Source organism: Ornithodoros turicata, chromosome 10 (genome assembly GCF_037126465.1).
Source record: "Ornithodoros turicata isolate Travis chromosome 10, ASM3712646v1, whole genome shotgun sequence".
In the NCBI taxonomy this organism is placed as follows: domain Eukaryota; kingdom Metazoa; phylum Arthropoda; class Arachnida; order Ixodida; family Argasidae; genus Ornithodoros; species Ornithodoros turicata.
In genome coordinates this window covers 30,251,949-30,265,542 of record NC_088210.1, presented here as the reverse complement: position 1 = coordinate 30,265,542, position 13,594 = coordinate 30,251,949, and the positions used below count along the sequence as shown (strand labels likewise).

At 45.6% G+C, this 13,594-nt stretch overlaps 1 protein-coding gene across 1 annotated transcript in view; it reads left to right on the top strand.

The window, feature by feature from the left end:
• Positions 1-13,594, top strand: part of LOC135369839 (probable cationic amino acid transporter) — a 152,975-nt gene that overhangs the window by 95,234 nt on the left and 44,147 nt on the right. The gene's annotated exons all lie outside the window — the stretch shown is intronic.

The window sequence follows — 13,594 nt, the reverse complement described above, 5'->3', positions numbered from 1 at the left end:
TCCTTTCAATGAACTACCACCTAGTCACGGTTTGTGCCTCCCTTACTTTTTCTCCTTAAAAATTGTTTTCTTCTGCCCTTTTCTCTCTTCCCTATACTTTTATTCCCTCTCCGTTTCACGCTTGTCAGTTCGAGTAGCTGGCCCGCATAATACCGTCACTGTCTTTTCCTATTTTCTTTCCTTCCTCGTATCCCGGCTAATTCCCCATCGACATTTTTCAAATGCCCACCGAACAAAACAGCACTCATAAAGCGTCACTTTTCGGGAAAAGGAAAGAAAAGGAAGGTATCTTCCCGAATCTCTCCCTTACGGATATCGAACCCGAGAGAAGACGAAGAAAAACAAAAAAACGGAGACACGAGAGCAAATAGAAGAGCGAAGACTAATACGATCACCAATCAGTGGCGCCAACTTTCCAACAGGGCCGTATAATAAAAAGTGGATCTGCCGTCCCATAAAAATAATTAGATAAGAAATGCGGTTATGAGAGCGGCAATAAAGAGGTCGGCGGAACACATCTTCCTTTCCCCCTCGCCACTTGCCCCGCGGGAAAGTATGAAAGAGATGTCGCCTATGTGTGTGTGTGTGTGTGGCGTTCGACGATCGAAGCTTCCAAAAAGACTTGTGTTTAACTCTGCTCGGCTATTTGTACAAGAGTGGAAATTGCGGTTTCCCGGGAACCGACGTGTCGCTCGTGTCGTCTGCTTGCAGTTTCTCGCTTTTCTCATTGGCTTTTGTTCGACATTTGCTTCTCAGCAGCTCAGTCTCTCTGCTTCTGTTGCCGAGAGCTTTGCATTGCTGGGTGACGTCGGATTCTCGTTATCCGAATGACAGTGTTTGGGACGAGTTATTGCGCTGGAAAGGGGGGGGGGAAGCCAGATGATTGTTACTCGTATTTTCGACGCATGAAAAGGAGTAAGTTGGAAACTAATTACAAGCTTTCAGGCCTCTGCGTATAGTTCGCAATTACTTGTCATTTTAGTCTCTGACCGTGAAGTTTACTCCTCTAGCATTGCAAACAGATCCGAAGTTTCGCATAAGCTTTCATGCATTTCCCTTTTGGGAGTAATGCTTGTGGCGATACGTTTACTCCACAAAAGGACTAAAGTTGCTTAGTATGAAGAAAGCCACGGGACAACCTTATTACACAATGAAGAACGGTGCGACGATATCAGCCTCTGGAATACGCGGGCGTATACTGTTCCATTGTCAAAAATGTGAGACTTGAAGGAAGGAGATCAATTGATATCTGGTTGATCAATTGATTGCTTGGGAGAGAAAGAGAGAGAGAGGAAATACAGATTGCGCTGTTGCGTGAAGCGAAAAAAACCAAGTTGGTGTAGGCAGTGGTCAGGAGAATGCAGGATGATCTGGACGATGACGGTTTTTGTGACAACTGAGCACTTTTTGAAACTCGGTCTTTCATTTGAAAGCTATCGGTTGCTCCCGGTAACGCTTGTTAGATGCGTCAAATTATTTCATCAAATTCGGGCAGCCAATCATCTGCTCTCCTTTATGGTATCTACTCCACACTCGAGTGAATGAACTTCACCACAGAGGACGCTCCTAGCCGACCATCATCCCGAGTGACATCGTTCTCTCCCCGGATTTGTTGAAAACGGGAGGCGTGCGCCTTGTTGTGACGCTTATGCAGAAATGTTAACTGTCACAAAAAAAAAAAGGAATATGCTCCGCGCTTTCCACAAATCAAGAATGATTGAGGTGTGACTATCACCTTGTACAATGGTTGGCCTTCAGCGTGCTATGTGGTGAAGCTTTGTTTTAAGAGTGCATGCTGGGATTGTTTTATTGAGTAGGAATACTGACGTAATTCCGTCACATCGTTGCGAAAACTGCTTTCTACATCGTCCGATGTGTACTGATTTCACTCGATTCAAGTTAGACTCCAAGGAGTTCGCTCTACCACACCACATTTTGCAGTTGTCAGAGACGGTGTTGGTGTTAAACTACAGAGTTAGACCTTGCGCTTATATCTAATAAAACTAAAAACGTTATGGGACCCGCCTAATAAAGAAGACAAATGAAAAAAAAAAAGAAACATATAACTTATTTTGTGTCTATACGTCCAACATCAGAGGCAAATAAGCTAACGCAAGACTCACCAGGAATTTTTTACAAACCATGTTTCCCTTCAACCTCGCATAAAGAAACGAATCACTACGCATACCTATACCTCCATATTTGCATACCTGGGCTTCGTTCTCCCCCCCCCCCCCCCCGACACAACTTGCAAGAGGAAAAAAATGGAAAGGCTTCGGTAACAGCGAGGTGACAGCCATCGAACGCCTCTTTTGTGAACGAGGTTCCCTCCATCAGTTGTGCATTACGGTGATTTGCATACACATTACACGTGAAAACTTGCTATGCAAATTGGAATGGCAGCAGCTGTTGAAAGAGCCCCCACCACCACGTCCATTACGCCACGGCCTTCGGATAACGACGTTTCGGCGGAAGAGCGTAGACCATTTAAAAACGTAGCAATAATAAAAAAAAAAAACAGAGAGAGAGAGCAAAACCAAGAAAGAAAAAGAATGGCTGTAAAGTGACGGTCCCTTAAAAAGGCAGCGAACGAGTTTAATACAATAATGTCTGTGTGTGAGGGGGGGGGGGGGGGGTATCGACATTGCTGGGATGCGTCGTCGTGCATGTAGTCATGCTTCCGTTGTTCGCGTATTGCGTCGCGGGGATGTTTTAAGAGCGAAATTAGTGTCACGACCTTCAGCGGGATGCAGGGTTCAATGCATAATTTGAGTTTGACGCGTTGCGACTGTGACGTTGGTCAGCTCGTTCCGTTCGAGCTTCGCTGTTTTAGGTTGGCATGTTAACACGCTTGTCACTTCTATATTTGTCATCATCATCATCATCAACATCATTGTTATTGGCACTGGAAAAATTGAAAAAAAAACGTGGAGATGTAGACTCCATCAACATGGATGCCAGCTTCTCCTTACTTACATTTACAGCTGCGTGCTGCCATAACGGCGGAGAATGACCCACCACATCATCATCCCATTTGTGTGTGTGTGTGTGTGCTGCGCGCTAATCAGAGCGCTAATCAGCCTGTCAATTGTTGTACTTGTACATAACTTTAACTTCATTCTCATATCTCACATCTATCATGTTTCACGTGCAATGGGGTATTGTACTGCTCTCCAGTGTTGAATCATCCGATGTCATAGTCACGATTTATTTGTTGTTGTTGTTGTTGATCAGAGGTAATGAAAAAAAGAAGAAGAAGTGGAGATGTTAGTCCCAAATCACTCGGGACTGGCTACTACAAGACGCGTTGATTATAGGGCTTGTTCTTTTTCCAATAATTAAATCAGAGATAATGAAGAAAAAAGAATATTATACAAGCGTAGAAAGATGTATGCGACTCTGCAGACAAACAGACTTTCGATCTCATCAGAATCTCGGTAACAAACACGTGCTGTATTGTATTATGACGCTGTATTTGAACTGAATCTAACCGCAGCTATATTAGCTACATTTTTTAATGTTTTAACCAATCAAACAAGCTTGAGGGCCTCAATGAAATTGAGAATCGTCACTGATTGATTGATTTTTAAAAGAAAAAAAAACGGAGATGTTAGTCTCGAGCTACTCGGGACTGGCTACTCCAGGACGCGTTATTGAGAAGAGAGATGGAAAAGGGATGGAGAATCGTCACTTATACCCAGGTCCCAATTCGTGTTGCGGGTTTGGAGGACGCACATCCATTTTTCGGTAATAGCGTGGGTACCCAAACTCGTCTCAAAGTGAACCTGCGTCGCACTCAGAGCAGAAGTAAAACAAACACACGTCTTCTAGTGTAACATAGATTCAACGACGTTATTTGAGAGAGAATTTGTAATTGTCGAGCTAAATCAATTTCGTACGCAAAAATACTGCGGCTACAGCTTGATGGCCCGGCGGGCGGAAGGCGTTTATGTTTTAGGTTACGATGGGCAAACACTATTCTAAAATTCTCTATTTTTCCTGTCTCTTGTCACGTAGGGTATCGGATTTGCTGTACAGCTAGCCGCTGTACAGAGCAGCGGTAATGTGACCAGCTTTAAAACAGTAAATGAACAGTAAATGAAACTACCAGAGGGTATTAGTAGAGACGAAAAAAAAAAAAAAAGAACAGCGACTGTATACCTCATTCGTTCTTGCTGGCAAGCTGCACACGCAGACGTGCACATCCCAAATCAACCAGAATCGAGCTAACGTCTCGTTGTCGTACATTTGTGGAATAAGTACCGAATTCCCCGCTAAAACTAAGCTCAGTCGTTTGCATAACGGTTCCCTAAATTGACCACATTTTGGCCCTCCCCCATTCTTAGCGGCTTTGGACAACGACCGTCGCAACACACAAGTATATTCCCCCGAGGGTGCTTTACTTACATTCTATTTAAATCCCCCGAGAAGACTTAGAAACGCGCCACTCGATAAACCTCAGCCGTCTTCTTTATTCCCCGTCCCCTCCTGAGAAAAGACGGGAAAAGAAGAAAAAAAAATTGTATCCCGTCCGACCTCATTTGGCACACAGACGCACAAGAAAAAGTGCATCCCCCGTGAAACTACGCCTTATGAAAAATGTGCGTCGGCAACACTGACAGAGCAGCTCGAGTGTAATGACGTACTGCGAACTCCGCGCCCCATTGGAGAGCAGTGCTCGTAAGCGCTATGAAGGGGGGGAGAGAGAGAGAGAGAAATCATCGTGTAAAAGGGCATGGGTAGAGGACTGGCGATTTGGCGCTAACAAATTGCTGCGTGCGCTTCGACCATGCTGTGGCCGTCGGGGCCAACTCGGACGATTGGGCATTACGCCCTCCCTCAAGCGATAACACGTTCCTTCTCTCCCCCCTCTCTCTCTCTCTCCCTTTTGGGGCTAATTACGCGCTCTGGATCTCGTATTTTGAATGCGGGGTCGGTCATTCGAAATTCCGAGTCATTTATAAGAGAATGTGTATACAGCCTATGCGTTCAGATATATCGATACAACCGCGCTGCGCAGTGAAGTTTCTTCCCCCCCCCCAGCCGCTGTGAATATAGAGTGGACTAGTTATTAGAGGTATATTATGTAGGCATCGGGGAACGGCTGTTGCGGAGGGGATTTGCAATCGTAATGGGGTGGCCTGCGAAACCGTGTACCCGTAACGGGTGGACTGTGCAGGGGGCCTCGTATCTGGCGCGCAGGCTTAGGCGCGGTAGTGTGCTTTGGACGACGTCTGGTTCGGCGGTAGAATAGCGATTACTGGTTGATGGTGCGTTGATTGTGGTACTTAATGCGACCTGCACCCGAGTGAGAAATAACCCATATTTCCCCTCTAGAACGCTGACTCAGCGATATGCCGCTTGCAAATAAGTGTCAGCTTTCCTCCCGTCGGATGTACTTAACAGTATCCGGATCTACTGTGGAACGAAAGTAACGCCCTCTGTAGAAAGCTATACCAATGTCTGTCAATACATACACTCTCAGAAATCAGGTGGTGGTGGTGGTGGTGGTGGTGGTGGTGATGGTGAAAGGGCTTGCCGTTGTCGGCCTCACGTATGTGGCCAACGTCACGATTGACGCCCTGGGAAATGTGCGTCCTGGGCAGACTTCTAGGGGAACTGTGCCGACATATGTCAGAAATGAACTTCACCGCATAGCACGCTCCTAGCCAACCATAATCTCGCGTGATATCGTTATCTGCGCTGTTTTGTTGAAAACGGCAGGCGTACGCCTTTATTGTGTCAATTATGAACAGCATAAGTGTCACAAAAAAGGCGTACGCCTCTCGTTTTCAACAAATCAGCGCAGATAACTATATCATTCGAAATGATGGTTGGCTGGGAGCGTGCTATGCGGTGAAGTTCATTTTCAACGACCCATCTAACACTTTGCTCTCCCCGACGAACTCATGCACCCTCTACGCATTTCCACCGTTCATCCTCTATCCTCCATCCGTCTTTTTTTTTTTCTTTTTCTTTTTTTTGCTATAGTTGTGACGACGCCTACTTCTGTGTGGCCAAACATCGGCGAGCCGATCCTGCCATGACCCCCCCCCCCCCCCTCATTTTTAGGAGTCTATGTGAGGCCGCGGTATGTGTATGCGAGGTATTTCACTTTCAGAAGCCATTTATGGAGGGGGGCGCATTCACTTTTTCCAGCGCCCTCTTATACGCAGCACTCTTACGTCATCGCATCCACATTTCCAACTCCGTCCAATCATCTTCCGAAACACCAAGTCTGGGGAAACTCCTGCATTTCCTCACTCCGAGCGTACGTCTACCTCGGCATACTGGTTGCTTTCGCAATAGCGGAGTCGATCTTGAAGCAAATCCCTTCGCAAGCCGACGTCAGCGCTCCAATTCAGTCGCATATATGCAGGGATAGATGGAGCAATAAGGGACTATATGTATTCGCCCGAGCGGCCTTTCTCTTCAGGGTCGTTGGACAACGCGAAAACCGGGGTGATTGGAAACACCCGTCTGGCTCGTACATGGCCCGCGTGATTACTCCATCGATTGCTACACTGCGCTGGTTAAACAAGTCCTCTCTGTCTTCGAGAGGCACCTCCGTGTTTTCTTTGCCACGTCGAGGGTAAGAGGAAAAACGTAGGGAAAAACCAGAAAAATTCTGTCGTCGTCTGCTAGATTGGCCGACCCTCGTCCCCACTCGACCGCGTTCTTCGAGGAGTCCGGGGTATAGGTCGTACACGTAATATTGTCTTGTGTGGGAAGTGTGTGTTTTGCGAAGGGATTCTTTCTCGATTTCATTATAGGGAAGAAAGAGGGGGAACTTAGGGATAAGCTCCGTGTAAGTGAAGTCGATCCTTGGTAAGAAAGTCGTGCAAAAAAATTGTTGGGTGTCGAAAGTCGCGCGTGGTTTCGAGTACAGGTCTGAAAAAGTTAGAGGAGAAGTGTTGCTGCTTGACATTGTTATGATGAAAGTCTTGCGGCTGAACGGAGATGAAAATTTAAAACGATATATTGATGGACCTGCCTCTGCGGATCACGTGGTAGACTGTCCGCCTACCAAAGTAGCCATCGGCCCGGCCTGATCTTTTCGCGTGACGTCAACAAACCGGCGAGCAGCCGTAAGCTCTGATTGGCCACTGAAAATTCATCCGCTGCTGCTACGTCACGAGCCACCTGATCGACCTTCGTGAGGTCGACTTCCCTCGTTCACTTACACACTCTTCGAAAGAGTAAAGGGTTTCTAGGGGGTGTACAAAGATCAGAGACCTCAAGCGCGCGCGCGCGCGCGCAGTGCAGGTCGGTTGCGTGTGTGGTTCCTTCGCAAGAGCTCACGTTATTTGTTGCAGAACACACCGCAGCCAAAAACGAAATATTTATAGAGGTACAGCTCCGGTCAACCTTAATGATAACACTGGAAAAAAATTTGGTCTTGTTCCCGAGCACGATTATACAACAACTCTTGGGGGTCATGAGGAAATCTTAATTGAACAAAATTATTCTGTTAGTTTAAGACAAGGATTTTGTACACTAAACATTCCATCAGTGCCTCAAATTAATAAGAATTAATAATAATGGTGGCTGTCATCGCGCTCAGTAATGAGGGTAATGGTAACGATTTGTTTTTTTTTTGTTTGTTTTTTTCAGTGTTATTATTAAGGTTGACCGGAGCTGTACATTTCCCTGCACCTTTTATATGCGAGTGCCATATGCTGAGGTTTCACATCTCTCCTAAAGAAAAGCCCACATAGTGGAAAAAAAATCTCATCGAAAAGGCCTACTCCTTTAACCCCGTTTCTCTCAGCCGGGAGCGCAATGTATATATACGCGGAGAAACATGGAAAAGAGCAAGAGCGACAACAAGCGATATCTTCGCCGCTATTCCACCGCACCACCACTAATGGCTGCTCCATTTCCTTGTGCGAGACCAGAAACCTGCAATTTGCACTCTCTACCATTTGATCTCGGGGCAAAATCACAGGGTAAAGCACAATGGCCGGCCATCTGCAAAGAAACTCTTATTCAAAGTATGCATCTGCTCCGTACCACCTTGGCGAGGAAGGAGGAGGAGGAGGGGGGGAGGTTTTTGCTTCATCGCATTCCGCTGGCTGAAGACGGTGTTACGGGGTCCTTATGACGCTTTCTGCATACATGATTCGCCATAACAGGCTGTGTGCGCGCGAGGAGAGATTTAAAGTTTGCAAAGTACGGCAGCTCGGCTAGATGTGCTGGTCTGCCCAGCAACACGGAAAGCTTGAGGGAGTCTGGAGGCAAATGGCGGTAGGTGTTCTCCCGCGGTGAAACGAGAGCAGACATGAGGTGCGCACGGAGGAAGTTTTCATTCGCCTCTGTGGACGGTTTAAATGGGAAATTTAACGACCAGGCATTAGGTCTAAGTGGCAACGAAGCTTGCATATACATTTCAGAAAGGAGGACCCGTTCCGCTTGCATGTATGATTCAGTGAGTTACGTAACCAAGACGACGAGCCCGCCTTTAGCCCATATGTTGCATTTCTGTGAGTTTGGACAAACCGTACCTTTGGCAACTCCGTTCCCAAGCGGGGTACTTGCATTTCCGTTTTTTTTTTTTTTTTTTCCTTTAGCAACCTCGGCAGCTACCTCAGAAAAGCAGCTCACAGCTATACGCCACGTAAACCGGCTGAATAGACAAACGTTGGAAGTAAATTGATTTCGTTGGTCTTGCAGTAAGGACGCAAGAAGAAGTGCAAACAAGGACAACAGATCACTCTCTACGGGCTTATGTTAGGATTAAGTCTGTTGTAATTTTATACGTGCTTACTAAACAACACAGGTGGGTTTGTAATTTAAACGCTTGCTAGAACTATAGAAGCGTACGGGGACATCACCACAGACACGGCAGAAGTTGTTAACAGAGAAATAATCGAAAAGAAAAGTAGGTCCAGCGTTGTGGCAACATATCCATACAATGTGAAACAAGGGCAAAGCTTGTCTAGTTACATCTACAACATACATCTTATGGGCGTCTCACAGGTGTCTTACGGGAGCTTTGTGTAATGCGTCGAAGAACAAAACCAAGCAGCACCCGTGACATACGGGAAGAGTGGTTGTCATTTCTCCATATTTTTCTGTCTTATCCAATCCAATCCAATCCAGTTGATGTCATTGAGTTTACCGTCGTTTATAGTGAATCCAGACACTGAAGCATAGGGCGGCTGTCGAGATCGTAATTGAGCGCCGAACGAGAACGAAGGGAATAAATGACGAGACAAACAGTCATTTTACGCCTTGAATGTGCTTGCGCCTCGGTAACCGTATTCTAGAACGTTCTCTTCCACGTAAAGTTCACCACCACGCTTTAGGATGCACAGACTCTTTTCAGAAGGACGTGTGTTAGTAACCGTACTGAAGGAGCCCGAGCTAGTCATTGAAAGTTCAGTAGGCACCTTTATGTTTGTCACTTACTGCCGTACTATGTTCTAAATGGCCGCCAATTAGACTTACAAACAGGGCCGTACCCTCTATTTGGAAAGGGACCTTACCGGCGCTTTCTGAGAAGATAATCGAGGGAATGATAATGGCGTCTCGTACGAAGTTGTCTCCAACACCAACCGTCGTTCGTTTAAGGGGCGAGCTCAGCAACGAATTCGCCTTTGCTTACCAAGAATGACACAGGGGACGCTCGTCCTTAAAACGAGGTAGAGTTCTTCGCACAAGAAAAAAAGAGACAACTCTCGTAACGTGGTGCAAGAAGGTTAAAAGCATCTTTGGGTCGGTCTTCAACGACGAGACAGAATATAGAGCCTTCCTTGCATAAGCACGAGTTTCCAGTTAAGGGTACATCATACCAAAAAAAAAAAAAAAAAAGAAAGGAGGAGGGAGACAGACGTTCATACTGTGGTTAAAGTAATTAGTTTGTAATTCAGTAATTTCATTCATTCAGTAATTAAATTTCGTGAATATGTACAGCGGGTATTAACCACCCATATTTGTTGAATATAACTGAATATGTATGAATTTCACATAATGGCCGTCTTGGCGCGCGAGACTGGCATAGTGCTGGGCTCTTCAATCTAGGAAAAGGGAGTAATTTTTACTCCCTTTACGGGAGTAAAACGAATTTTTAGTCGTTTTGGGGACTAAATGCACGGAAGATTGTGAGGAGTTAGGAACTGGTTGCCGTGCTTGGGAGCAAATTTCAGGGTCAGGGGAACTAGAATGGGGAGTAGTCGCAATCTAGGGGATTAGAAGCTCTAATTGCTTCCCAATTTCTTCCTTGTTTCCCCCTTGGGGTGTGGTTGTTCTATTAGATACAAATTCTCGTCATTCCTCTAGGAAGAAACGGAATACTGCACAAAAATATAACGCGGCACAGCTATACCAGAGTCGTATTGCAACGAAAGCAACGCACTTGCGCGAGAGTAGAACATCCGTAGAACATCCGTAGAACATCCGTAGAACATCCGCGCTCGCCTACTACTGTGCTCACATCCTTCGTCACACGATGACGTATACACACGTGACCATCCACGTGAGAGACACTGTTCGAGAGCGTAAGGATTAGCCAACGTCTAAGAACATCAATGACACATTCTTGTGCGTTTGGACGTTGTGTTCGTCTATTTGTATGCAAGTCTGAACAACAAATACACTGATGATGATGATAATGAACGGGGAAATTCGCCACCTGGGTTGGGGCCCACTACCCCAATGCAGACGGGACTGCATGAGATGCAAAATGACAATGAGGGGACGAGGCGGGAGAGACGGTAGCAAGGCCCCACATCAGGATTAAAGAACATGAAGGAGACCGGTGTCCTGCAGAAAATTCAGGAAAATCTGCAGGGCACGACGGTATAGCAGGATGTCGGTCCACCCCCCCCCCCCCCCCCCGCACACACGCGGGTGCATCGGCCACCGGAGATGTAGTGCTGTGAAGATCACATCACCGCGTTCATGGCTAAAGCTCTGAGGCCCTGCCTCAGTATGGTTAATGATCACTCATCACTTACATTTCAGGCAGAATATTTCGATAGTCACGTACTTCGATAACCGCGCGTCGTAACGACAATAAATTGCAAATTATTATATTGCCCTTTAAAGTACCGAAACAAAATTGTAAGACGCATCCTGATATTCAGCCTTTTCGCGTGAAGTCGGCACGAAAATGTTAGACCTTTTCTAATTTCAAAACTTCTCACGTCCGTAACGCAAGCATCTTATACTTCAGCTGCGGGAACAAAAAAAAAAAAAAAATAGAAAAGGATCTCATAAAGGAAGAGAGGCGCTGGATACTGGGAGTCAGCTTGCGATGCCTCGCATCCTCACAGAGAGCGACGCGGCGGCGCATGAAGGGAACCGATAACAGCCCCCTCCAAAACTTAATTACTTCTCGCGACGAAGCTGCCGCCGCCCTCCTTATGAAATTTTCCGCCTTGAAATGGCCTCGACGCATTTGCCATCTTTTGCACGTATATATACTACGCGTTATGATACATGGCGCCACTGCACTATACCTGTAAAAAAAAAAAAAACGTGCTGCGAAAAACACAGCTATACGGAAACAAAAGGCAACATATTGCTCTTTCTTGAAGCGATATCGAGATTTATAGCGCGGGGGGGGGGGGGGGATGTAGTCGCAAAATATCTTAGAGAGCGAAAAGAAAAGAACAAATTTTGTCGAATATTTCGAAGGGCACTTAAGGGAGTCTGGGAACTTATGGGGAGGGGGATGAGGAAGGGGGGGGGGGGGCTACACGTACGACGCATGGGTGCATAAATCGAGGAGATAATGATGCCACCGTGTGGTGCAATAATGCATAATGATTTGATGTAAGCCGCACGGCTGTTAAGCACCAGGCTGTTCTAAGAACTTGCGTATAGAATACGAAATACACAGGAAGATTGCAGGTGTGCATGGGATAGGGTACCGCCTCAGCGGCGAAACAGCCAACTACATCATCATCACTAATTTATTATTGTTGTTGTTGTTGTTGTGCATGGTAAGCATAACTGAAAAAAAAAGAGAGAATCTAAACAGGAAAGCATTCATAAATGCAAATTCACTACTGGCGACAAACCAGTTGAAAGTAAAGACAATATGATGATGATGATGATGAGATGATGAGATATGATGATGATGATCGTCCTGTTGCTGGAACGATGTTTTTGCTAGTTATTCGTGCATCCATGCATAACCCCGTAAAAAACAAGATGTGTGGAGATAATGCTCACGACGTGTAACGTGGAGGAAAATAGAGCGGCTGTTTCCTCTTTACGAAGTTGGTAGCTCATCATATCTTGGTAACATTCTCACCGCAAGAGATGCTCTGATAGCGTGAATGACCCTTTATAGTCTGAATATCCCAAGTTGTCCTCTGTCAACTTCGTTCCAGAAAATGTTCTCAGCAATGCACCCTCAAGGGCTTCCAAATGAACTTTCATTTCTTTATCTTGGGCTACTCATAGCCAAGATGGCCGCACTGCGCCTTTAAATAATGCCTCTCTAGATCACACAAAAGCATCGCGCACAAATTAGGTCAGCTCCACTCCTGATTTATGATCTCTGATTCAAAACGGCAGCATATTGCGTTCTGTAATACTCCTCAATGGAGTTAAAACAGGAAGATGGTTCCAAAATAATTCCCTAAAGTATCGAGGCAGACAAGGACCCACGCCCATTGGATTTGTCTGGGAAGCCCGTTGGTTGCTTATTCAACATGCGGTAATGGAGTTTCTGGTAGGCAGAGTGAATTGGTTCGGTCTTTTCTTCAAAGGTTGCACGTTCTCGTATAACCTTTACCCTTACATTCACGCATTAAATCCCATTTGGCCCTTGTAGTTTTAGGACAGTGCTTCAGTGCTTCTGACGTCAGAACAGAAAAACATTGCCGTTTTCCCTCTCGATTTTGCTTTCTGTGTGGGAGAGATTTACTAGACGGATTTCACATGGTACTATACAACAAGCACAACACACACATAACATACACAACACAAGATCAACGATCTTGATGCAGAGAGATGTGTGACGACTTGTCATTGTTGTCCTTGTTGATTGTGATCGCCGACGGAACGGAACGAATGTCATCCACATTAGTACGAAAATTTAAACGAGGTGTTTTTTTAAAACATATCTATACTTTTTACCGCAATTTACCTACCGTCCACCAATTAAGCCAGAAATTACAACGCTCCGCTGCCTCGAAATTCTGCGTCTTAAACGTATAATACAAAGAATAAGTCATTTATTAAAGCGAATATATATGGCTGTGAACTTCATCATACTGCATGAGCGAGAGATTACCATCATCTACTCTCGCACCCTACAGCAAAAACTCAGTTCGCCCTCAATGACCCACCAGGCTCTCGTATTCGCTTTAGGGGTTTCTGGATCTATCTCTAAATGTCTTATGAAATCTCAAGGAAAAAAAAAGCTATAAGATGTACGGTACTATGTATGGAAATTACTATGTTGTTTATTTCGACGGAAACTGCTTTCGAGCTTGGCTTAAGGGCACGCTAGGGGCCTATTACAAAGGAATTGCGACGGTAATAGCAGCAACGCAAGGGCAAATTCTTTCTTCATTATCTGTAGCTCACTTTTGAGTGCAGCGGACTCTATGCAAGTTATACAGGTTTTTTTTTCTCT